This window comes from Aythya fuligula, chromosome 18, assembly GCF_009819795.1.
Source record: "Aythya fuligula isolate bAytFul2 chromosome 18, bAytFul2.pri, whole genome shotgun sequence".
In the NCBI taxonomy this organism is placed as follows: Eukaryota; Metazoa; Chordata; class Aves; order Anseriformes; family Anatidae; genus Aythya; species Aythya fuligula.
The window spans coordinates 3264805-3290079 of record NC_045576.1 but is presented as its reverse complement, the minus strand read 5'-3'; the positions used below and the strand labels follow the sequence as shown (position 1 = coordinate 3290079).

General features: G+C 48.6%; 1 long non-coding RNA gene across 4 annotated transcripts in view; it reads left to right on the top strand.

Moving 5' to 3' along the window:
• The window catches only part of LOC116496707, a 63934-nt gene that overhangs the window by 309 nt on the left and 38350 nt on the right, over positions 1 to 25275 (top strand). For all 4 annotated transcript variants that reach the window (XR_004254034.1, XR_004254036.1, XR_004254035.1 and 1 more), the window contains exon 2: positions 25210 to 25216. This is a non-coding gene — a long non-coding RNA (uncharacterized LOC116496707). The remainder of the gene's footprint in view (positions 1 to 25209; positions 25217 to 25275) is intronic.

Sequence of the window (25275 nt, the reverse complement as noted above, 5' to 3'; positions counted from 1 at the left end):
AGAGGGAAATTGTTTCCGAGCTTTGCTTACAAGGGCTGGGACACGAGATGTCACCAGCAGTTTCGCAGCTTTTTCAGTCTTTCCAGCTGGGAGGTTGACCCCCTGGTGCTTTGCTTTGTGCTGTGTCACCTCTGACAGCCAGCGAGGATGAGGGACGTGGCTGAGCACGGAGGCTCCATTTTTCCATGGGGGTTTGTTGGCTACAACCCGAGCACTGTGCTCCGAGGTGGGACCCTTGTCTTGGTCCAGGCTGTGGCTGGTCTCTGCAGGAGTGTCCTAGGGGAGGAGGGCTCTGTGAGCACACTCGCCCTGCTCCCAGTGACCTGGGAAAAGGAAATAAAGGGGAGTAACAAGGGGAAAATGGGGCTGGGGCTGTGCCCTGGGGCTGCTCCCTGCAGCACCTGCCCTGGAGCACTGCTGGTGACTGTGTCTCACACCTTGGTGGAGGATGTTTTTAGTGCTACCCCTGCAAACCAAGCTGGGAGAATCACGGTTTGCCTTCCTTCGGGCCATCCTGGCTCCAGTTTGCTTTTGGGATGGGGTCCTTTGGGTCCTTCCCACGAGGCTGGAGGGCAGGGAGGGTGTCAGGGGAAAGCCTGTGCCTGACTCATCCAACCTTCTGTCTCTGCTGGCTAAATCCAGGCAATAAATATTTGGCTGATTTTGTCACAACAAGCAAAAACAAAGATTGACTGCCAAGCTCTGAGCACCTTTCCACTCTGAATTTAGCTTTCAATTCTCCCTTAATTTATTATTTGCAGTTAATTTAATCCATATTGAGCTGCCTCAAAGAGAAAAAAGCCCTAGATTTGGTGAAAAATAATCTATTTTTAATTATTTCTGATGTAGAACACTAGCCCATAAATAAATTCCACTGCTACCCAGTGGTTTTTTTGCCGTCAGAACTGTCTTGCTGGAATCAATAAACAGTTGATTAAAAACCTTGTTATTTAATATATTCAGTAACCCTAATCTATTCATTAGAAACTTAATCACTTTCATGTCACCAGCTGCTGTGATGGAGAAAAGAGCTGTAGCTAATTATTAGCAATTTTACAAAGCTAATATTGAATTTCTAATGGGTCCTCTGTGGCCTCTATTTCAAGCGGTTTGTATATCCCACAAACATGTGTTCTGGCTCTGGGCAGGGCCAAGCATCTCAACCTCGCAGCCTCGCGGATCAGCTCGAGCCCTACCAACCAAACCTCCCGTCGGCTTGCGAAATCCACACGTGTGAGGTGCTGGCCCTGGCCAGCTTCACCCCGGGAGCCTCCGGATGCTCCTCTTTGAAGCTCCAGATGCTCCTCCACAGCTCCAGATCCTCCTCTGGCGAGGGGACCAGCAGCCACTGTCTCCAGCGCCCTTGGCCACCAGCATCGGGGATCGACTGGGCTCTGTGAGCAGGCACCGCGGGGGCACGGGTGGGCGTTTGGTGCCATGCGTGTCGCTGGCCCCTCTGCTAAGAGCTTGGTTTTATTCCTCTTTGGTTGATTTTGGGCTTTTGTCTTAGAGCCACTGGTTTGGCTAACGTGGCCTTGGGAAGCAGCGAGGGCACTCTGGGTGATGCTGAGCTGGGATGTTCCTTCGGGCTGGTGAACTCAAAAGCCGCCCATTGGTCTGGGTTGGATGCATGCGCTTTGCTGGAATTTCATCCTTATTATCCGTGTTGCTAGGAGCACTACTCTTACTTCTGTTGGACAGCAGCTCAGGTGCTTTTTGTCCTACCAGGCAGGGCCTGGGCACACAGTGAGAAGATGACATCTCCCCTGGGTGCTTGTGTGGGATGCGGGGTGCAGAGCCTGGGTCAGGGAGAGCTTTGGTGCAGCTTCAGTGCGAGGCTAGAGCAGGCATGGCTGCAGGGGGTTGTGCTGCTCTGAGCTGGTTGAGTTGTTAAAAAATAAATGAAAGTCATGAAATGTTTGTTGAACCAGCCAGAGCTTCCTGTAGATGATAGGAATAAGTCCTTGGCTGGGTTTGTGCAGGGATGAGTGTCGCTGTACTCAGTGCTGGGGTGGGACACGTCAGAGCAAGCGACAGGCTCAGGCATGGGGTGCTTAGGAGGCTTTTTCCTGGGAAAAAAAAAAAAAAAAAGTGGTTACAGAGCTGATACATGGGCTGGGTTGGGCCCTGGCCATCCGCCAGTCTGGCTGCTTCTGGTGTAGCTGCTCTTGGTACCTCCTTGGATTTTCCAAGTTTCTCATCTTTGCAGCACTTTCTCCATCATGTCATAATTAAGCACGCTCTAGGGTTATAGCTTGAGACATTTAATACGCTGTCGTCCTTTGCCTTCCTCTTCATGCCCTGTTTTGCCATGGGATGACTGCCCATGAAATCTCTTGACCAGGTTCAGTTCAGCATGTAGAGCACCAGCACGGGGCTCGGGGCGTCCTGAGGCTCGGGACATCATGGCTAAGGGCACGTCCTGTGTTGCCTTTCTGGTACCTCCAACCTCAAGCTCTGCACGTGGAGGGGCTCTGCCCTGCGAGGCACCTTGCTGAGGTGCTCAGGTCTGGAAGGGTTACAGGTGTGTTTGGGGGGCAGGAGCCTGCGGTGTTACCCTTCCTCTGCAGAGCTCCTTCAAGCAGCCTTAAGGGGAGAGAAAGGCTTGAAACGTGCTGGGGTTTTAGCACCCTGAAAGCCTGCAAAGCTGCCTCTGCGGTATGCTGGAACCAGTCACCGCTGAGGCCTGCACCCAGCAGACAGCTCAAGGTCCTGTTTTCCTCTGGGTGCCATCAAAAGCAACAGCATCATCTCCGCAGTGAGAAGCGATGCGTGAATGTGCTCTAGCCAGGGGGGACCGACAGCAATCCTGCAATCCTGCTCCGGGAGGGCGTTGCTGAGAGGTGGCTGCATGCAAAAGCTTCCTCCCTTGGGCATCAGCTCTCCGCCTTGGGAGGGAGTTGGCCAGATGGAAGGAAACAAATGCACAAACATATACGTAAACTCTTCCAAAATGGCTTCATGTTCTCGTTTTCAAAAATATGTGATTGAGCTTGTTTTATGGGCTTGGCGAACTTCTGGCGGCATCTGGCTGAGCTAAATATTATACTTAATAGCCCAAGACAGCAGTGATTGCAGAGAGCTGTCTGCTTTTCATGTGTGTTTACAAATGTGCCATAGTAATTCCAGGGAAATTAGCATAGAGCCTTAACAACAGAACGGGGGATGGAGAACAAAGGGAAATGTCTCCCTGCCTCTCTCCTGGCTATGTGCGAATCGGTCCATGGGCCGGTGTCCTTGTGCACAGCACAATCTCTGCAGGTCTGCCTGTTATCGGTGATTTTTCCACCCCAGCCTCCCCAAACGGCTTTTTCGTACGCATCAGATATTGGCCAGAAGCAGCTTTGGCAAAGAGGCCGTACCTGGTTTCTTTTAAGGAGTCTGTAACACGAGGTTTTTTACCCTCCTGTATGACATTGATCTATGGAGCCGCTTAGTAGTAACACTTAAAAAAATATTTAGGGGATGGAATTTGCCATTTTGCCAAAGAGTCTGGTTAGTGAGGATGTTTCTGATTTCAGAGGTCTGAGGGAACCTCTTGAGGTCCTCGCAGTCTCTGCCCGGAGCCTGGGGCTGTTGGGCCCATGGCTGCAGCCCGCAGCAGCTCTCCTGCACTGCCGCTGTCCTCTTGGGCAGGGAATTTCAGCCACCTGAGTTGTTTGCCTGAGTCTGAAGGAAATGAAGGAAAGGAGGACTGAAACCCTCCACGAAACAAAGTTGCTTTCCTCTAGACAGCTCTGCTCAATGTAATGTGAAGGGAGATTTGCCCTCGGTGTGAAATGCCCCCCGGCATCGGCTGCAGCAGAGCTGGGCTCTGACCTGCTTTGTGCGGGGCCGGGAGCAGCTTCAGGGGCTGGGGGATCTGAGCATTTTGCAGGGCTGCCTGTGGCAGGAGGGCTGGGTTCTGATACGGGGAAACTTCTTCCTACAACGTGGCCCATGCCGAGCCCAAAGGGGTGGTGGAAACGCGCCACCGCAGCAGGCCGTGTTTTCCCAGCTGGGGTTTTCTGCCAGGAGCCATAGGGCTGTTTTGGGGTTATTTTAAGTGCTCTGCAGCGTGACACAGACATTCAGGGCACCCTGTGGTGTGACGCAGGGAGCATGGCAGTGTCACCAGCTGACCTCGGGCTCCCAGCCTCCGTGATCCCCAAGCAATGGGCTGTGCCTGGGCAGCACCGGGCCATAGGGACGGTGGCAGCGGGCCAGCGTGCCCTGTTCAGGCAGGTGGGCTGCCTCAGCTGCCCCGGGCCGATGGCACGGAGAAGCTCGGAGGCTGTTCAGTGCTGTGCTGGAAGCTGTCCCAGATCCCAGCTAGCCCAAAGCTGGGGAGGAGCCACCAGAGGAGTTATTTAGGTGTGCACCCACACCCCGTGCGCAATTAAATGCACCTGGCCCAGATCATCAGCTCATGTAAATAGGCAAAGCTCCATACCAATCTTCTGAGTCTTTGCATCTGCAGATGATGTATTATTGAATTATGCTTGATTAGCTGTTTTTCTGTTGCTTAACAGAAAGCAAATCTCAGCATAAATGAGATTAGTATGTGCCCTCCATGTATGGCAGCTCTTGCTCCCAAGAATTTTAACATTCTTAATAGAATGATTTTTTTAAAGGAAGAGGGGAAAAAGGACTCTTTGAGGCTCCTGTTTCATTTGTCAGATTATCCGAACATTAAATTAAGCAAGTATGGAAATTCAAAATATAGCTGTTCTACAACATGTGCTGACACTGGCACAACAATATCAGTAATCCCCCTTGACAGCCATTACAGCTTAATGCTCTAAGAAAATGAACTACTTATTTTCTTTACCCCACATACACAGTGTCTCAAAATCTTTCCCTGTCTCCCAGCCAAGATGACTCTTTGAATTAATCTCCTCCAGGTACCAGCTGTGTTTGTCTCATCCTGCTGAGCAGCACCGATTGCTTTGAGGCTGTGTCACCTTGACAGCTCCGAAAATCCCCGGCTGCTCTTGAGGACTTCATTGCACCGGGTGTTGTCGTGTGAGAGAGGTTCACAGACACCCTGAACTCTGGTTCGTGCTAGGGGTACCCACCGCATCTTGGAGGTCTTGCCCCATCGTCTCCTTGTGCTGCAGTGCAGCTGAAGGAGGTGTGGAATCCACAGTCAAAAAGCTCGTAGGCATTTTCAAGCCTAGAAGTGCTCCTCTTCTGCCTGTTTTAAAGTTGTACCCTTCAAGAAACCACAGGATTTGGTCTCTGAGTGATGTTAATCTGCAGCTGTGATCGTGAAAGCCTTCTGTTGAGCTGGGTGTTGAAAGCAGCATTGCGTAAGGGTTGGGGAAAAGACAACATGTGTTCGTTGGAGGTGGCAGCTGAACCTGTTCCTTGTGCTGAAGTTTGTATCCTTGTCTTTTTGTCTCTTCTTCAGTAAAAAAAAGGCTGTACTTCCTTCCAGCACCTCATCCTGGGTGCCTGTGGGAAGGATTTGGAGGACTTGCTTAGAGGCCTCTTTTGGATTTGTAAGGGCAGTTCAGCAGTTTCTTAGCCAGGTCTCTGGATCCCAGCAGGTCTTTGGCCCTCTGTATTGGGATAGGTCTGGGAAAGCCTGGGAACTTCTGTTAGGAAGTGAACAGCCCAAAGAGGTCACTTGAGAGCCTTAAGGGCTTCTAGGAGTAAGCGGCTGTGGATGCAGTGACTTTCAGATGTGCTTTCATGAGAGGAGGTGCTGAAATTCCCCCAAAGTCCAGTTTGTGATGCCAAATGTGCTTTTCCAGCACACACCACTAGGCTCAGATTTGCCAAGACATTTAGGCACCTGAAGGCCAGCTGGGCACCGGCTGGGCTTCCTGAAAGCCTCCTGGGGAGCTGGGCTCCAACAGTGGCCCAGGGCATTTGGAGCAGCCTGTGAACACAGGTTATACGGAGACTCAACTTTGAGCCATATTAGACCATAAAAGGACCTCAATAATCTTCTTTTCTATCAAAATTTTACTCAAGAGCATCGCTTCTCAGCAAAAGACTGTCTATTGGAGTTGAAGGCGGCACGTCAGCTTTAATGGGCCTGATCTCAGCCAGTGTAAACTAATTTCCCTCCTTTGAATAAGGCAGAGCCCTGGTGATGTGCACGAGGACTTACCCCTTTATCATCAGGTGCGCTTCACAGCTAATTCATAACGAGAAGAGAATTTCCACTGTCAGATCATTGTACCGCTGAGCAAAATTGGAGCAGCTGCCTTGTAAAATGTGAAATGGCATCAATATACTGCGCTGCGTCTCGGAGCATGTGACTGGGAAGGTGATTGCGCTCGTTAATAATGAGCCACTAAATTGGATGCAATTGCAATAGCTCATCATCGGTATAGAAATATTATGCTTTATAGGTACATTACTGGGCTGTATTTTATAAGGCTGTTAAGCTTACGCACTTTCTCTTGCAGTAAATGTCAGCAAGGTTACAATAAAATTTAATACAATATTATTAAAGCTGAAGTGCATCAGTATGGAATGATCATGTACACACACTAAAAATTCTTTATTATTGCTTCCTTAACCTTCTTAAGGAACTGCTTGTTTTAAAATACAGCCGTGAAAAGGATCAAAGCTTGGAGGTCTCTCTGTCCATCCAAATGTTCATTAGTATTTCCAGCGTAGATGGGAATTTTGTGACCCATTAGTTCAAGTAAATTAAACATTAAAATTTCAGCTCTGCCAGGAAAATTTCAATACAGCTGCATATTATAATACAGGTGGCGAGGTCTCCTCGCGTTCACCTTAGCTTTCACGGGGTGGAACTGACTGGCAGGTCGCTGCCCTGCGCAGCAGCAAGGCATGCCCTCGATGGCGCAGTGGTGGCCAGGGCTGGCACGCCTAACGGGCTGCTGGGCTTTTGGGGTCTGCCATTACCATGACAATGCCAGTGTCCCTCCCCTTCAGCAGAAATCGATAGGCTGCGGGTCTCCGAAAACAATTTCCCTGACCCCCCAAGGTTGCCAAAAGCAAGGTCAGGGAGCAAAGATCAAAGGCCCAGTGGAAACAGGCGTCCCCCCCGACCTGCTGGATTGGGAGAGGGATCAGCCGTACCTTGAATTATTTTCTTAATTTAAGAAGGTGGTGGTGTTTGCACGCACTCTAGCCAGAGGAAATCAGAATTAATCCGGTAAAATCTGCGGCATTGTTTCCCAGCTGATTGGGTTCTGAGTCATGTTTTAGGGTGGCTCTCTTGGCGAGAAGCAGCGTGCGGCACCAAAGGGCGGCACGGCTCTGGTTGGGTTTTGGTGCAGGAGAGGAATGCAAAGGCTCAGCTGGGGAGGTCTGAGAAAGCACGAGCGCTTAAAGCCATTCTTTTGGTGCTTGCAAAGCTAATCCATAAGTATTTGGAGAGAGCAAAATAGACTTTGACTACGTGAATTTTGCTGACAGCTTCTTCAGACTTGTCTGGTACAAGTAGCTGATGTAAAAAATAGATTGTCAGATAGTCTTATCTGGTGTCTTATCTGTAATCCCCAGGCAGATGGATCTCAGGGACTCCTCCAGCAATCACCCTGCTCCTGAGCTGCACCAGCGCTGGGACTGGCTCGGGCGGCCTGCGGTGTGTTTGCCTCTCATTAGGCGCTCTCAGTCTCAAAAATTGCTTCTTAATTTCCTTTGTCATGAAATGGGTTTGGATTCCTGTCAAAGTATATTTGCAGCTCACAGATACTCTCGAGCACTGATCATTTGAGAGATTATTAGTGGGCTGTAAGGCTCTGGCTGAGGTGGGTGGAAGGGATCTAGCACTAGGTTGGGTGTTCCCATGGCCTGGTCGGCTTTGTGCAGCGGGGCAGCACCACGACTCTCCCTGGTCCTTGGGAGCGTGTCCGTGACCCATCCTTGCTGCAGAAGGGCCTCACCATGCCTGGGGGTGGTGGCCCAGCACCTGTGGCCGTGCTGGGTTGGGGCCAGCTCTGCAGAATGCCTTGCTGCTTCCAGGCAGCTCTGATGAACTGCCAAGGGTGAGCGGCGTCTGTGTCTCCAAGGGCCTTGTGCCGGGTATGTGACTCTGTGCCGGTGCCATTCACCGTTCAAAGGGAAAATGGGGACTTTTGGTGCTTGAGAGCTCCCAAAGAGGGTGGATTTCAGGGAAGTACATACTTGGGTGCTTGCTGGAAATCTGGTCCTTGCAGAGGTCTCAAAGCAGCAGCCCTGGAAATGCTGTTTGGATTCATGGGCTTCCTTCCTTTCCAAGCTGCCTCTCCCAACTCCTGGACGTGGCAGTTTACTTGGGTGAGTTAGGTTCTCATCTCTGCCATTTCTGCTTTCAGCCATGCTTTTAAATCACAGTTTAATAGTCGGAGACTTCATCTCCAGAAATGTATGAGGTGCTGCTGCCTTCCACGTGGACACAATTTTGCCATGACCCCGCTGCAGAGCCCTGTCCCTCCAGCAGCCCTGTGCTGCAGCAGGCTCTGCTGAGTCCCCACAGCTGCAGACGATGCTGGAGGAGAGCCACAGACCTGGAAAGAAGCAGTGACAGCTTCATGTGGAGGTGAAGGGACCTGTGCCTGTGCTGTGAGGCCAGCAGGCAGCGGAAGGAAGGCAGGAGGTGTCACAATGGGGCGGTGAGACCTCGGTGCCACGTGTCACAGTGTGTGCACGTCCCACTCATGCACCCGAGGTGTCTGCGCATACAGATGAGTGTGTGCACTTGGACGTGGAAGCACGTGTAACACTCGCTCCCTCTAGCAGTGCTGTTTCAGATACTTGTGCCGGCCTTCTCAGCTTTTGGAGTGCAAACCTCCCGGAGGACACCTGGGTATGTAGCTGCTGCCCTTCCTGGTGTGGGCTGTGCGTTGTGGAAGGGCTCCCTTGGAAGACAAGCGCGGGTTTGGATGCCCTGCCAAGTCCATCAGTCCTCCCTGTGCGCAGAGCTCGTGCTAGCGGCCACCTTGTGTTGGTGGCATCAGCGCGTGGTGGTGATGGGAGGGTCGGAGGGGCACGGTGGGCAGACTGGGGAAGGGCCTCGCTTTCCAAACAAAACCTTTTGTTTTTTCTTTTTCTTTTGGTTTTGATCTTTGAAAAATGGTCAAAGAAAAAAAAAAAAGAAAAAAAAAAAAAAGGAACATACTTGTGTGAGATCTAGCCCAGAAATGTTACTGTAGATGGATGCAGAGCATCCGGCAGCCTTTTATCTCTCCACCTTGCTTGCCTGTGCTGGCCGCTTTCCCCTCCTCCCCTCCCAGTCCCTGCTTTCTCCTTTCCAGGTCACCTCATCAATGTGTTGTGGTACCAGCGAAGCACATCCCTTTCTTCCCCGTTTGTGTGTTGGTGTTGGTGTGGCAGGGCCATTCAGTGTGCAGTCAGCTGCTGCCCCGAGCCTCCCTCCAGCTCCTCGCTGCTCCTGCTCTCCTGCAGTGACCCTCCGCGTTCCCGCCCGTAATTACTTTCTTGAGGTTTATTTTCATCTCGGTGCGTGATGTGACCAAAGTACATAAGTCTGTGTCTATTGATTTCTGACAGCAGAGTCTGCGTGTTCTCCACTAATATTTCTAGCATCAGCATTCGTCTTCCCTTCCATCTAACAGATCTGTCAGTACCACATCACTACGGCCTCAGCTTTTCCCTCTGTCAGCACCATTCTTCCCCTGATTCATATCCATAAGTTGCTATGGGAAAAAACTAAGCTTTTTGTCAAACCCTTGAACATTTTCAGTTCTTCCACGCTTTCAGGAGGGAGACCACGGCCAAGGAAGCTGTTCCTAGTGATCTTTGTGAGATTTGGGTGGTGCCTCTTTGGGCTGGTGTCTGTGCTCCCGTACGGTCGGTCATTAATTCCTTCAGTGTATGGACAGCTTGCATCCGTAGGCACGGTTTGTTTTTGCTGTGCCTGAAGGCAGCCCGTGCTCACTGATAGCGTTTTTCTTTCTTTATACTAAGTGACATTTCTGGAGGTCGTAGCAAGGAGCCTCATGTCTGTCATTGTCATGTCTGGTGTAGGCTAAAAGGTGCCCGTCAGTGCCAGCTGCTTGCGCTCCAGCCGGGGTTGTTGCAGGACGCATTCAGTGTTGGTGCTGCAGAGGCCTTGTGGCAGGGCACATGTCACCTCTACCCAGCGCAAAACCCCTTGTTCACTGCCGCTGTTCATGCTGCTGGTTTCTGTTTACAATGAAAAATCACAATGAATTTGGTGAGATGCTCCCGGAGTTCCTTTATCTGCTGGCAGACAGGGATGTATCAGGTACTTGGAGCAGCTCGTGAAATGCACAACCAGTTGGAACTCTTATTTTTCCGGTGACATGAAGGATGTTTTTAATTTCCCCGTAGGTGCCTTTTCCATCTCAGGAACCAGCTGATGGTGGCATTAGTTCTGCTCCTATCATTTACTTCACACGCCTTGAATTACGCCACGCTTGACCATCAGAGGGATGCTGCGGTACTTACACCGCTTCACGTGCCCCTGCTCCGGAACAGACTCACTGAATTGGCTGGCTGCTTTCCAACGTGCATCTTTACAAATGTTTCGTCTGAGAGAGTACCACGATCACTGAGCACTTCAAACAATGCTGCTGACTGGCCTTGGTGCTCGGTGCCTTCCCAGGGCTCTTGTTCAAACTGGAGCAGTTTTTCCCGTACAGCTGCTGGCTCTGAGATCTCCGCTTTGGGAGGTGACCGCTGCATGTACCTGCTGGGTCAGGGGCATCTCAGGTGGTGGTCAGGTCCTGATTTTATGATCTTTTACTATTTTAAATTGGAGAATACTTGTAGTAAGAAATCTGAGCGGTGTGACAAACCCCAAGTGGAATGGCACAAAGGGGCAGCAGTGAGACTCTGACCTTCTCCCGTGGGGAAGCAGGGAAGTACCACAGCAGAGCACGGGTAAAAGTAACCCCTGTAAAACATTTTATAGGGGACTTTCAGGTAATGAAGTAGGGCAGCGGGCAGGCACTGCCTGGTAAGGAGCACAGCTGTGCTTTGGTGGTGCTGGACTGAACTTTGGAATTACGTGTGTGGTGGGGAAGGCAAATTGGATTTGAAGCTCTGTAACTGGGTACTTGGAGTACCTGGGAAAATGATGAAGGGACGCTTGCTCCCTGTCCCTTTTCCCAGTGCTGTGTGAGCACTAAGCCCTGCACACAGCCAGGAGAGCCTTGAAGCAATGCGTGGATGTTTGGTGTCACCCTGCTGAAGCCCACACAGAGGTCGCAGCCCCATCCCCGTGATGGAGCTGAGCGGCTGGAGGTGCAGGCAGCCTGCGGGGATTTTGTCGGTTCTGATGCATTTGACTGCAGGCTTCAGGAGTCTTAAAGGTCTGAAAGAAAATCCCAGAAAGTCATTGATTGAAGAAAGCCATGAAGACCCTGATGTGTCGTGCTGTGCAGCAGCTCGGGGCTCTTTGCAGGGTCTCCAGAAGGGCACCGGGAAATCACCGACCACTTCCTAAACCCCGCAACAGGCATCTGCAGGGAACGTGCACCCAACTGCAGAGTCATTGCCATGGAAAGGAAATTGTTCCCCTTTATTCGAGGGATATAGCTGCAGGACAAATAAAAAGTGAGTGCAAGTTTTAAGTGCTTGCACGGGGAGGGGTTAGAGGGGTCACTTGCATTTGCGAAATGTCCAGAGCCTCTCGTCCTCCCTGCAGCCAACAGATGGAAATCATTTCAGCTCCGGGAGCACGAGCTGGGGTCAGCGAGGGAGAGAGGCAGAGCCCGTAAGGAACAACTCATTAATACCCCGGGGCCACAGAACCACCTTCCTGAGCTGTTTTCTTTGTGTTGGTGTAAAACACAAAGGCGAGCAGGCGGACCCGTGAGCTGTAGGAGTTTAAATCAATGTGACAAAGCCATAATTACACAGCGACTTGGGAAGTGAGAACATCATGGGCTTCTAAGGAAAAACAAATGCTGGCGCAAAGATGCAAAGGTATAGATACAATCCAGGTATATCTTTCTGGACGTAAAAGCATATTTATCTTATTTTGGGTATTGTGTACGTGAGCGGTTTTTTTAATGCCTCTGATCATTCTGCCTAATTCATAAATCATAACGGGAGACGCAATGAAACGAATTAGGTGATCATTAAAGTGGCATGCACTGGATATATTTTTTCTTTCCTGTTTTGGTCTGAGAGCTCATTAAAAGCTCACTTGCCTCTTGAAGTATCTTGACACTGAAGATGATGATGAATAGAGCTACAAAGAGTGTTAATAATTTGAAGTGCATTGTTAGAATCGCACGATGATGCTACAGGAGTGTGTTACAGTGGAGTTATTTGTTTGTTTTATTCAGTTATCCTCAGATCGACCAAGATTACAAACAGAGCATTAAGCTGAGCAAGTATTTATTTTCTTTCTTGAAGGACGTTTTAATTAAAAATAAGCCACTAAAAAGAAGTCTAGGCAGGTGAAAATTACCAGAATGACAGCATCGTGGCCAAGTTCACCAAACCATGCTTAATTTCAATCCCTTGCCAGAGTCTCCTTTGCTTCCCATGCTTAAGTGCTTTGTTGGCTGGGGGACAGCTCCTAGCATGCTGAAACTTAAGTGTGTGCTTAAGCGCTTTGCTGAGTCCGTCCCTCCATGGCTGGAGCCATCTGCTTGTCCTTGGCATGGGGGGCAGCGGGCGGACACCCCCACTCCTTGCTGCTCTGCTCAGCGCTCCGGTAGCACCGTTGGCAGGGCCCTTACCGCAGGGAGCAGCTCGTTTGCTTTCCTTGTAATAAAAATTAAAAAAAAGAATCTCAGTGAATGCTGATGGAAGGAGCATCTTCTGCTGATGGGAGGGGATTTCTCCTCCAGTTGGATGGGTGGAGTTTGGCCCATCGCAGTGGCATTTCAAAGGAGCCAGGACAATGAGGGTCCCCGTGGACTGGTGTCATCTCCCCCTGTTTGAACCACTGAGACTCATCCTAATGGGGTTGTTTGATGTATTTAGGAGGCCTTGTCCTGGGGAGAGGCGGTGTTTGCTCCAGGGAGCACAGAGGAACCTGCATCCCTGCGTAGAGGTGGCTGTGGTTCAGCCTCATGCACCCCAGCAATAGCCTGGGACTTTGTCCCCTGGGGTTGGGCTGTGCAGGGGTCCAGACCATTTAAACTCCTTAGGGTGCTCATTTCTAAGAGCTCCTGATGATGGGAAACGTGCCTAAATCCCCAGTGCTCTGACTTTCAGCAGATTTGGGGTACTCCAAGAAGCAGCCGTGCTGCCCTTTGGGTGCTGTTCTTCCTCTCCCTTCCAGCCTCGTGTCCTGCAGCAGGGAGCTGGCGGCTGCCTCCCCCAAGCACATTATTCATGCCAGGCCAGCTCTTCATTTTCCTCCATCGCTTGATGCTCTCAGATAGAGCATCCTGTAAATCATATTTAAAAATACATTAGTGTAATGTTTCTGGAGTTGATATTAAGCGAGCTTTGGGGACCCTGCTGGCTCCAAATTCCCCTGTCTCAGACTAATTTACAGTATATTTCACCAGGACAGGCATTTCCATGCCCAAGGACCCGCCCCGACCCTTTTCTCTCTCTCTCTTTCTCTTTTTGTTCTATTATTCAGCTGTTTTTAGAGGATGATTGATGGCTTCTGATGTCGATGAAAGATTGCTCTGCTCTTTTCCCACCTACCACTGTAAAAGGGGAGGGAAAGAATAAAAGGGGAATGCATTGCACAGGGCGGGCGAACGCGCCAGCTGATCCCCACCCCACGGTAGCTCCTTTGGGGAAGCGCTGCTCACGCAAAGGGCATGAAGCATTTGGCAGGTGGGATGTTTGGGGCTCGGGGCTGCTGTTTGCTGCTGCGTGGCAAAACTCTGTGTTGGCAAGGATGGTTCGCCCGCTCTGCGCCCCAGCACTGGGAGCTGAACCAGAGCTTGTGGGCAGCCAGGGGCTTCAGGATGTGGGTACCAGCGGGGAGAGCTTGGCAATTCTGGGTCATGTTGTCAGGCAGGGATGTTGTTGGGCAGTTTCTGCATCCAGATGAAAGCCGTTTCAGCAAGAAAGTTAAAGCAATTTGGTTAGGGAGACAAGATTTCCCCCTCTGACGTGTGTGTGTGAGGAGTCAACACCCACGAGTCTGGCTAGAAATGCTGAAAGCTTAGGAAAGGTAACACAATAATACTGCTTTGCATTTATATAAAGCCTTCGCAGAATGGTTTCAAAGCGCTTTGCAAATAATACTGCCCTGAGCCTTGCAATTCCCCTGTGGGACAGGATAGAAATTCATCGGGGCTTGGTGCTGTTAAGAGAAGCCTGCAGCAGGATGGGGGCTGTGCTGCTCCGTCCCCTCTCCCAAAGGTGTGCTCCGCTCCCTGGTGCAGGAGAGGGCAGCTAAGTTTCTGAATGTTCAGGCTGATCTTCAGCAGCAAGCATTAATCGGCCTGTCAGATGCTCAGACCATGCATCTGGGCAGAGCAAACGCAGCCGTTCTTCAGGAGAAATCCTTTTAAAGCACACAAGGTATTGGTGGACAGGCCGAAGGCTGAAGCCTTGTTTGCGAAATGTGCTTGCAAGTTGGTCACAGTCATTGCCTCACCGAGTGCACGGATATCAGGCGTAATAGTGGTTCATGTCCCTCATCCCTTCATCCCTCTTGACTATCATGCTATGCATTATTTAGAGAAAATACTTCAATATAGGTGAAAATCATGGTGAATTTGGACTCTTTTTGATTTTCCTGGCTGGCCTTCCATAAGGACAAACTTGGAACTGTGGTCCTGGTGCTCCACGGTACTTTTGGGCAAAGATGTGTTTTGGGGAGAAACGACAGCATGGTGCGTGCCCAGGTGGTCAGTCCCCCTCACACCTCATCTCACTTCTCCTGCCCTATTGAATGTGAAGTCAGTCCAGAACACACTGGGAGCCTGGGACGGTCGCATTGGTTCCAGTCTGGTTTGGGGGCTGGCAGTAGAAGTCCTGTCATCCGAGGATGCTCTCCAGAGACAGAAAGCTGGCAAACCAGCCAAGCTCCCTGCTGACAGGGCTCAAATACTGCTGCTTTTGCTTGGTCCCCACTGAGAGTGATTGACTTTGAGTGAACGATTGCTGCAGACTGCAACTTGATCCTGGAGGTTATGCACTCTGCGAGTAACCTTGAGATAGGGGTAACTCGTAACCTTTACCTGACCCTGGCTGTGCATCTCCTGCGAACAGGAGCTCTTTGTCTGAGGTTTTGGAGCCATGGGAGGTGTATTTAGCTTCCAGTCATGAATTGACACTAAGCATATGTGCCCGGAAGGCTGCTCCTTCGTTTAATCTATGAATAAATATTGATTAATAGAAGTATAAATTTCTGCATGTATTGAATTGTTCTGTTGAGTTGGTACCATACCATCAATAGGTCGTCGTGGTCGTCTTTAATAAAGTGAAATGCTTGTTCAGAGGGAAGAGGCACTTTGGCTACTGGCAGATGAGTGACGCAGCAAAGAAAACCAAGCACAGCCCATGTGCTATGTGTTGTGAAAGCGTCAACAGATGGGCATTCGTTTGGCACGTTTTAGACTTCTGAAACACCATCCAGATGAGGAATGCTTTGGTGATGAGGTGTGCCATGCCCATTGTGCATGGCCAGGCTGTGGCAGGGTAGTGTCAAACCTGTTGGGAACCACAGCAGTGTTAGGAGGTCAATGCTGCTCTCCCAGATGATCACCCAGCTCCTGTGGGAGCAGCATTGATGGGCTTCCTTAAAACATTTGGTTGTACTCCAATTTAATCCAAATTTGATCTAATCAGGGCACGAGGACAAAGCCTTTATGATTTGAAATTCATCTGGGATCCTGGAGTTTCTCAGCGGGAGTGACTTCCTTAGCAGTGTCTGTGACAAATTCAGCTTCAGTGGCTCTTTGCCCGGCAGTCTGAGCTCTTGAGCTTCTTTTCTGGAGGCACAGCTTTGGGACTCCCTGCTTCACGGGCAGCCTTGAAAGCCCCAGAGCATGCCGAGGGTGTCCTGGCCTTGGGCAAGGCCTTGGCCTGTCACTGTGGTGGGTCGTTTTCTGGGCTGAGGATGGTGTGGCAGGAGGTAGTGCTGTGAGAGACACAACTGTATTGCTGGCTAAGGAAAACCTCAGTGCAAGATGTGAGTAAATGATGGCATGAGCTGTGTTCCTGCTCACCTGGACCAAAATGCACAGAGAGTGCATATCCATGGCCTGGGCCTGAGCTGAGCACGCAGGCATTGGGAGGACACAAACCGACTTGTCTAGAACTATAGGGAATGGCCTCAAGCTGCACCAGGGGAGGGTCAGGATGGAAATGAGGAGACATTTCTTCTCAGAAGGGGCAGTCAGGCATTGGGATGGGTTATCCAGGGAGGTGGTGGAGTCACCGTCCCTGGGGGTGTTCAAGGAAAGGCTGGACATGGTGCTTGGGGACATGGTTTGGTGGGTGACAGTGGTGGTAGGGGGATGGTTGGACCAGATGATCTTGCAGGGCTTTCCCAAATTTAGTGATTCTAGGATTAATGATTGTATGATCTATGGTCTGACTTAGCATGGTTGCATGCATGCGCCCACATCGCTCTCTCTACAGCCACTGCAAACCAGCTGGCAAGGAAAGAAGCCAATATTGTTAAACTAAATATCAAAACCAATATTAATTGGAGTAAAATTTAGAAACTGCCTCTTTTTTTTTTTTTCTTTTTTTTTTTTTTTCGTTGACGGTTCACATTGCAGTCAGTTCAGGTCTCGTAACACCTATCAGTTTCAGTTTCTGAGCTCCCAGACTGAAGGCCTGATGGTGTGCTGGTAGGGTAAAAATGGATTTTCATGGGTTTGTCTGTGTGATTTCCACATGTTGATACTTTTAATCCTTTGCATCAGCCAACGGAATAGAAGAAGGGAAAGAAAAACAATTTACATGAGCAAATACTGGAACTATATCCTATCCTATTATTTTAAAACATCTCTGGGGAACGCAGTGTTTTCTATAAAAGGCAGGGTGCCTGGCTTCATAAACCCTGCTAAACTGCAACTGCACAACAGTCTTCAGCAGCTGTCCTAGTTCCCCAATTCTTCCATTTTATTTATTTATTTATTTATTTTTATTTTATTTGAGAATTAACAAAATATAAAAGGCCAAGCTCCCAGTAAATCCCACGCCATGGGGAGGGGACACCCACCTTCTTCTGCCTAGGGAAAAGCTGACATCAGCCAGCCCTGGCAAGGAACAATAGGATTTGGGGAAGAGGGATTTGTTAAAGCAGCTTTAACTTGTGGAACCTGTGTGTATGTGCATTTGCTTCCAGTGGAAACCAGTGGTGATACTAATGGAAAAAAAGCTAGCTTTAAAAGTAGTCTAATGCTATCCACATAGGAGAAATACAGGAGGGGGATTAATGCAGAAGCAGGGAAATAGGCATGCAAAACGCCTCTCTTCTGCCAGCAATATTCTGTATTTCTCTCTGTCCTTTACTGAGTTTTGTCTGGGGAAAAAAGCTTAGCCTCTTCTACAAGTGGAAGCGTGATGGTGGGCATGCATCAGGAGCCTCGCAAGTGTGGTTGTTTTCCAGCTCAATACATAATAGGCCTGGCTCATATCTTTACTTTGGATGAAACACAGAAGAGGTGTAGGAGATGCGCAGGTGCCTTCGTCTACTTTCCAGCAATCCGTAAAAATCGAGCCTTTAAAAATTCATCTCGTTTGCATGGTAACACGAAGTCATTTGGGAACGTTAGGATCATTAATGAGGTTTAGCTATAGCATTTCTCTAATACTGCTTCACTGGTGCTGCTCATAGGAGTTAGCCTTTATTTTTTAAAGTTGCTGTTTAGTTTCTGATTGTAGTTTTGCTTTTACTTGTGTGCTTCTTTGTAGGTATCGTCCCACCTGCCCGTATGGTGTCTAAGGGAGACTGCACCCTTTACAGTTGCGGATGTTGGTTGCCTCTAGTCTAACATAAAAGTTCATCACGTTGAATATAGAGATGTAATGAAAAACATGACTGATTATCCAAGAAATAGAAAAGCTTGGTCTATGCTGAATTCTGTATTAAAATGTATGAGTTCAGCTTTCCCATTAGAACAGGTCTCGTGTGCGGCCTGTGTTGGAGTTTCTGCGCTCCTTCCTGGTTTCCCTGTCATTAGCACTATAATTAGCTGGCTCAGAAGCTTAAATGTTCCCTGTATGGTTACTGCCCGTAGTCCTTATGTAAGTTCTCTTGTATTTAGCACCAACAGTATAGTTTTTCAACAAATCACTGATGTTGAAAAACATCCTTTCCTAACAGCAGCTCCGGTAACCGACTGTGAGCAGTAATTGATTGCAGTGGGTCTCTGATGCCCGTAAGTATTTAGTCACTCACACTGTGCTCCTTGAATCAATAACCTCCTTTGGTCTGTAGCCTAATAGAATTGCTTAATGGGTAAAATTTTGTTTGTGTTTCAGCCAGTTATCTTTTTTTTGCTCTTTTGATAGATTTGCTCCATCAAAATAACTACTGAAAATGATCATGCACTTGTCGTGTGCTTGTGACAATGCACATCGTCATATTTTCCCACACATATTTCAGGGCGCTTGCATCCTTTATTATAACCCAAGCTGGGATAAATATTCCCTCTGCAGAAAACCAGGGTCAGGTGGAAATCAGCAGCTGCTGCTGGGGGTGTGGAAGCGGGGCTGGGAATGTCAGGTGCAGGAGAGCTGCTGGGTAAACCTCTCCATGTCTGTACAGGCACAAACCTGCCCTGCTCCGATGCACGGCTTGATGGGACTGGACAGCCCGGTGTCTGTGCACCAAACGAGGTTATTCTCAATTATCAGGCACATCACAGCAGAGCCCAAAGCTCCGTGCAGCACTGAGAGCATCCAGCTTGTGGAACTGAGGGGATGGTTGTGTGCATAGGTACTAACGGAGGAGGGCAGACGTGAAGATGTAGGAAGCTGAATTTGGAGGAAATGAGAAAAAGAATGGGGTTTAGGCCTTGCCAAGGGCTGTTTTTGATGAAAAGGAGCCATAGGACTAGATTCTGCTGATGTGGATGTTGGATACCTGGGCACAAATGTGGATGTTCAGGCATGAAGAGGTTAACCTGCTGCTCTTTTGTTTTGCTCTGCCTCTCCTTTCAGAAGAAGAATTGCCTATAAAGTTATTTTTAGATGCCTTGTGAGCAAGTTTTGTGGGAATAGAAGCAGCCAGCAGCCCCCGGCGAGCTGCTAAGCCCACCCCTCTCAGCTTACAGCATGTAATTAGCAGATAATCATGCCAAAATCACAGACTCCAACAGGCTAATTTTATCACATGTGCTGACATCGGTACGCTTGTTGAGAGTAAGTTGTGGGTTGTTGGTTAAATGTGTTTCCTCGCTTGTTTATGAGCTTGTGTTCCTGCATTTACTGCATAAGGGTGAGATCAAATGCAGGTCTTGTCATTTAGCAGCCACTGGTGTTTTGATTAGGTTGGGTAACAAGGGGCTTTGCCCAGCATTAAAACAGCGTTTTATTAAGCCGTGGTCACTGCTAATCGCAATTCCAATAACGCTGTTGTGTTTTGCTGCAGGGGAGGCATGGAGAGTGCTTGAGCTTTGGTTCAGCGATATATTCAAGCACGTGCTTTGAGGTGTGCTTATCCAGATAACATGTAATCATATAGTTATGAATGTATATATAAAAGACCGTAAGTGCCTGCTGGAATTGAACTGTAATTTCCCATGATCCGATCGGGACCCGAGCATGTACTCTTAAGCTGCGTTTATACTCGTGAGTTTCCCTTATTTAGGGCCCTAGTAACTCTGGCAGTTTTCTTCAGTGAAGAAAAATATTGTGTGTCTGATGGTTGGGCTGAACAGACTTCAGGACCTGCATACCTCTCTTATTGATGTGATAAAATAAAGATACTTCTTAATAGAAAACACAGCCCAGAGTCATCCATCTGGGTGCAATAAATCTGGGACAGGTAGATACAATAAAAACCGTCACTGTTTCCTTCTGATAGTAGGAAGATTAAGTTGGCTGAGGTTATGGGGTCAAAAATAGGCTCAGTAACAGAATCTGTGGGAAGGATGGCCTGAAGAATGTGAGAAATGGGGCAGACCTGCTGCTGACGGGTTCCCTCCCCTGGGCGGTGTTGGGGTTGGAAAAGGCTTTGGGAGAGGTGCCAGTGCGCTCCGGTCAGCTGGGTTCCCTGGGTTCACAGCACTGCCTCTCGTAGGATGGGTTTTCCTACCTGAGAGTGTTCTAAATAGCTGTGGACAGCTGAAGGTGGCCAGAGGAAAGGTGGGGGACCTAAGAGGTCCCTTCCATTTAGGGGTGCCTCTGGTTTTGCATCAGGATTCTTCAGGACTGGCATCACCCACAGTTCATGCCCAGGCCTCTTCCCTGTGACTTTTTGTATCTGGCTTTATTGACGCAGGTGTCAGGAGGAGGAATCGGCCTCCCTCAGGTTTTAGTGTTTTATAGGACAGAATAGACCTTTTGTAACCTGTTTTCATTTTCTGGGCACTTACGGTGACAAAAAGTGTTTGTAGCTGAATTGGACAGACCTTGAGGATTTGCTGCGATATTTATCCACGTCTGCATGGCTCTTGGCTATAAGGTCTCGTATATAGTCTCACCTGTGAGCTCCGGATCTTTGTGGTTGTGTCTTGTGCTTTCGGGCTCTGTAGGAAAAGCACTGGGGCCGTAATAGCTCAAGCTGAAGCAATAAAAACCCAAAGTGACCCTTTGCTGATAGGCCCGCAAATAAATGTTTGCCTAGGAGATAAACTTGATTCCTTTCTTTCTTTTTCGTAATGGAAGCTGCATGCATAGAGGAACTAATGAAAGCAAGCCAAAGTCACTGGGCTCCAGGCGCATTCGAGTAGTTTGTCTGCCTGTCATATGGCAAATTAATTCAATGGCAGAATATGGCACCGTTGCCTCAAGCAGGCAAGTGCCATTCTGCGGGAAGCGTAGTTCATCCTAATAGCTGCCTCGTGAGCAGCGTGTTGTAGCAGCAGTGAGGTAACACCCTGCATGCAGGAGCTGGGGCAGTAGCTCCAACAACGAGATTTGAGGGTCTGCTTCCATTGCCAGTCCCTGTTTTCCTACGCGTCCATCTGAAGTTCACCTGAAAGCAATCGGACTGCTCCATCTACTCAGACTCAGGCAGTTTGTTTTCATGAAACTCATCCAAGTCTCCTTAGACACTGGTTTTGTTTTCTAAAAAGCTGCTAGCTGCTCTCTAAAGAGAGACAAAGCCCCGACAGTGGAAGCTCATCTCCTTCTCTTCATTTGGGCAGGGCACGTGAACAGGGTGGGACAGCTACCAGGCAGGGCGCCTGTCCCATAGCACTGTGGTGTGATGTCATTTTCCTCTTTATTTGAACATACAGATTTATTTTTTTTCCAGTTCCCTGTCAAAAAATTGACTTCTTCCATGGAAGAGGAAGGAGGGAAATGAGAGGAGAAAATCTGCTGGGTGCGGATGACGTGATCCTATGGGGTCCAGGGCAAGCTTTGGGGCAGAACCTGTTCAGTGGGGCACAGTGGGAGCCTTCGCTGCCATCCTTCGCTGAAGCCTCCCTGTTTGAAGAAAACGGAGGATTGTGGTAAGGAACAAGACTGATTAGAATTTTTCCAACCAGATCTCTTTATTGCCCAGCTCTGTCAAGAATCACTAATTATTAAAAATTAATTACATTCACCCTTTTGACTTGGCTTCTAAGTCAGATCTGAAGACAGACAGCGAAGCTACTGTTGGTGGTTCAGATCCTGCCAAAATCCTCATGAGAACCAGCTACTGAGATTTCTGTGTCTGAGCACTGACAGATGGAAATGGTATTTGATGCTTTCACATTCTTTAATTGAGCACTCAAAGGCATGACAAGGTCCAATGGCTGGAAACCGAAGCCAGAAAAAATCAAATTGGAAATAAGGTACAAATTTTTAACAGGGAGAGTAATTAACCTCTGGAACAGTTTACCGGGGAATGCGATGGATTCTCCATGGTTTGATCTCTTCAAATCAAGAATGCGTGTCTTCCTCAGAAATACCCCTAGCTCCAGCAGCAGTCAAGGGGCTCGATACAGACTTTTATTGCCGTTGTGTGACCCGTGCTGCACCAGAGGTCAGACTATTGTATCCGAAGAGATAAGAATCTGTGAATCTGAACCCAAACACGATCCCTTGATTCCAAGCCCTGCATTTAAACTTAATCCGGACCTGAATTCTCCCCCCTTCATCCCGTCTGCTCCCAGAACAGAGGGAATTTTCTAAGGCAGTGATGTGGAGGGTTTAAGGCAACCCTTTCTTCTCAGCCCAGGAAGGTCTGTGGGGATTTGAGCGGAGACTGAAGAGCCTGAGCAACTTCGGGCTGTACAGAACAGCTCTTTCTCAGCCCAGACCTCGGGTGGTTGTTAAAGACCCAGCTTTATGGGGTTATCCTAGAGCCGCCCCATTGCCAGAGGTGTTGCTGAGCAGTTGGGCTTTTGGGAGCCAGGTATTCACTCTCCATTTCCTCGTGGTTCCAGGAACACCCCCCTCCCCTGTTTGTAATTATGGGGTTGTGCTCATCCTCCGAGTTACATTTATCTCCGTGCCGTGAAGCCCCTGTGCACTCAGGAGTCAATTAGTGGCACCGCGTCAATTAGTGGAGCTGCGTCATTAGGAGGGGTGCACAGGTTGGAAATGGATGTGTCCGGCAGTGTTTCAGGCCGCTCCTTTTTGCTGAGGTTACACGTGCTATTTCCCTGGTTCCACTATTTAATGGCACGCTGTAACGACCGGTGTCTCAGCCACGGGGACGGGATGCTGCTGCCAAGAAAAACTGGCAGGACAGGAGGTGGAGGAGGTCCATTAATTGGCTCCAAGTACCAATTTCTCTAGAGGGGCTTCTCTTAACAGAAAGAAACTGTTCGGCACTGCAGGGGCAAAGCATACCTGCAGAGCAAATGGCTTTTCTGGGTCTGAAGACATCTACAGACTGTGGTAATAATGCAGTAGAAATATCAGAGCTTGATTTTAAGGGACACCTGAGAATGCAAAGGAATTGCTCTTTTATTAAAAAGCGCGGACCAGAGTCTCTCCCGGTGCATATTGAATACAGATTCTTTCACAAGGATCCTTTCGCTGGAGTGGGGAGGAGGAGGCAGGGAGGGAATTTAACCCTTAAGGACCTTCCCGTGGAAGTCCTGCGTTATGGGGAAGTCACTGCCGGGGAAATTTCCTTGTACCCCAGCGGGTCTTTTGCAGGGTCTGTCGGGTGAGCCCTTTGCTGTCTGTGTTCCTGCAGAAGAGCTGTGTGCCTCCCGTTGGCGTGGGTCACCCTGTGGGTTGTGGGCTGGAGGGAGATGGTGTGGGACCCCACTGAAGTGGGTCATCCTGTGGGATTTGGGCTGGAGGGAGATGGTGTGGGACCCTGCTGGGCTCGGTCCTACAGGGCAGCCTGGGGACTGGTCGTGTGTCACCTGCTTCTTGCCATGCCCAGAAGTACCTTACCTGGGGGGGTCAATGCCTTCAGAGCTGCTTCCCTAGGACTGCAGGTCCTCGTTCCTTTGGATGGTAGCCCAAACGTTGGACAAGCCTTTGGGTTTGGCCAAGCCACTGCCCATGCTACTGTGAGCAGGGCAGAGGGGCCTCAGGGCAGCACCAGGGGATGCCCAGCCCCATTAGGTCTCCTTCTGGGGGATGCTCACTGAGTGCAGACACACTTTTGGACATTCTTGGTCTGAGCAGGACGGCAAAGGGTTGGAAGAACTTAATTTTCTTTTTTTTATTATTCTTATGCTTCGGCTTTCACTTGCCCTCCTCGCCAGAGCTGCTTTCAGGCAGCGCAGCCGCCCCTCGTTCTGTGGGATTGCGGTTCTCCTGCGAGCCAGCGAAACGATCTTGAATGGTTCCCAATTATCATTCACAAATTCCTGCTCAAATTCTTTCTCCCAATTGTTTTGCTTTGTAATTATTTTCAGCTTTGTTAAGCTGGCACTTTAAATCATCAAGTAGATACATTACTCGTTTGGACTTTATTCTATTTGCACATAACAAATGTAATCAAATCAGTCTCTTGTACCTAAGCTGCTACTATATTTTTACATTCTGTCATCAGTTCCCCTTGATCTGTAAAAATGAGGCCTAATATAGAATTTCTTCTGTGTTAGATGCGATTGTTTTTGTGTCTGGATATTTTCAAGCATAATTTTAGGAATTCCAAGCACATTTTTAGTATTTGCAGCACAAGGCTCCAACATATGGCTTTCAAAATGAAATCCCCATAGAAATGCAGCTCTCTTTCTTGAGTGATATAATTAAGTTTACAATAGATCACTGCTATGTGAAAACGATAGCGCTGTTAGTAATACTGTACAGAATTTTGAAGAGTTCAATAAGTATTCCAATTTCTTACTTATGGGGAAAAACAAGGTTATGTGATCATATAACAATTGTGTGATTTTATAACAATTAAAAAAGCACCACTTTTATATTGAAAGAATATTATATAGCAGCTCTTAATTAGAGATAATGAATACCAGCAAGTTCCAGCTGTGTGGAAGAAGTTTAGTTTAGTGCTGTTATTTTTTTAGGGGTAAACAAGGTGGCTCACATAACTATAGATTTTTCTGCCTGACATTAATCCTAGACAAAATAATGGAATTGCTGATAGTACATGTAATTAGTAAAGAATTAGAGGGATTAATGTAAGTAGCGTCAATCAATGTGGGCTTGTGGAATATGGTTCTTGTCTAATTAGATATATTTTTTTTCAGGGAGATTACAAGTTGCATCGATAAACATAATAGTAGTGAGGTGACGAGCTTCTGTAGGGTCCTGAGTATCCTGGTCCAGCCTTGTAGCTGACCCCGCTCTGGGCAGCGCATTGGACTTGGAGGCCTCCTGAGGCCCCTTCCAGCCTGAATTACCCCCTGATCCTGAGGAAGTATTGGCTATGAGTAACATTTTATGTAGAACACGAATGATAGAAAACCAATTAGGCACTTCTGAAATTGATAAAAAACCTGCTGTCATCTCAAATTTTAAATGGGAATTCATCAGCGAGTAGACATGTTTCTAATGGCGTCCAGCAGTTATTGCTGATCTATCTCTGAGGTGAGGTCAAAACACGAAGAAGAGATAAATAAATTAAAAGGCAGATCTCTGGTGCAGAATGATTTAGATTCCATTAGTAACCTGGATGAAAACAAGTGATGTGTTTTAATAGGGCCCGTATAATGCTGGGCTGTATCCTGAGAGCCGATGGTTCTGAAAAAGATGTGTGAAGCTGTGGGGACCCTTGGCCAAGCAGCAACCCTGTCCAGGAGTGTGCCAACCAAGAGAAGTGTCCTCTTTGGCTGGATAAAAGTGAGGAATATTTGAGATGAGGAGAAAGGTGCTGCTCCTGCCAACTCCGGTTGTGTCTGGTAGTTTGGGAAAGATGTTGATAAATTG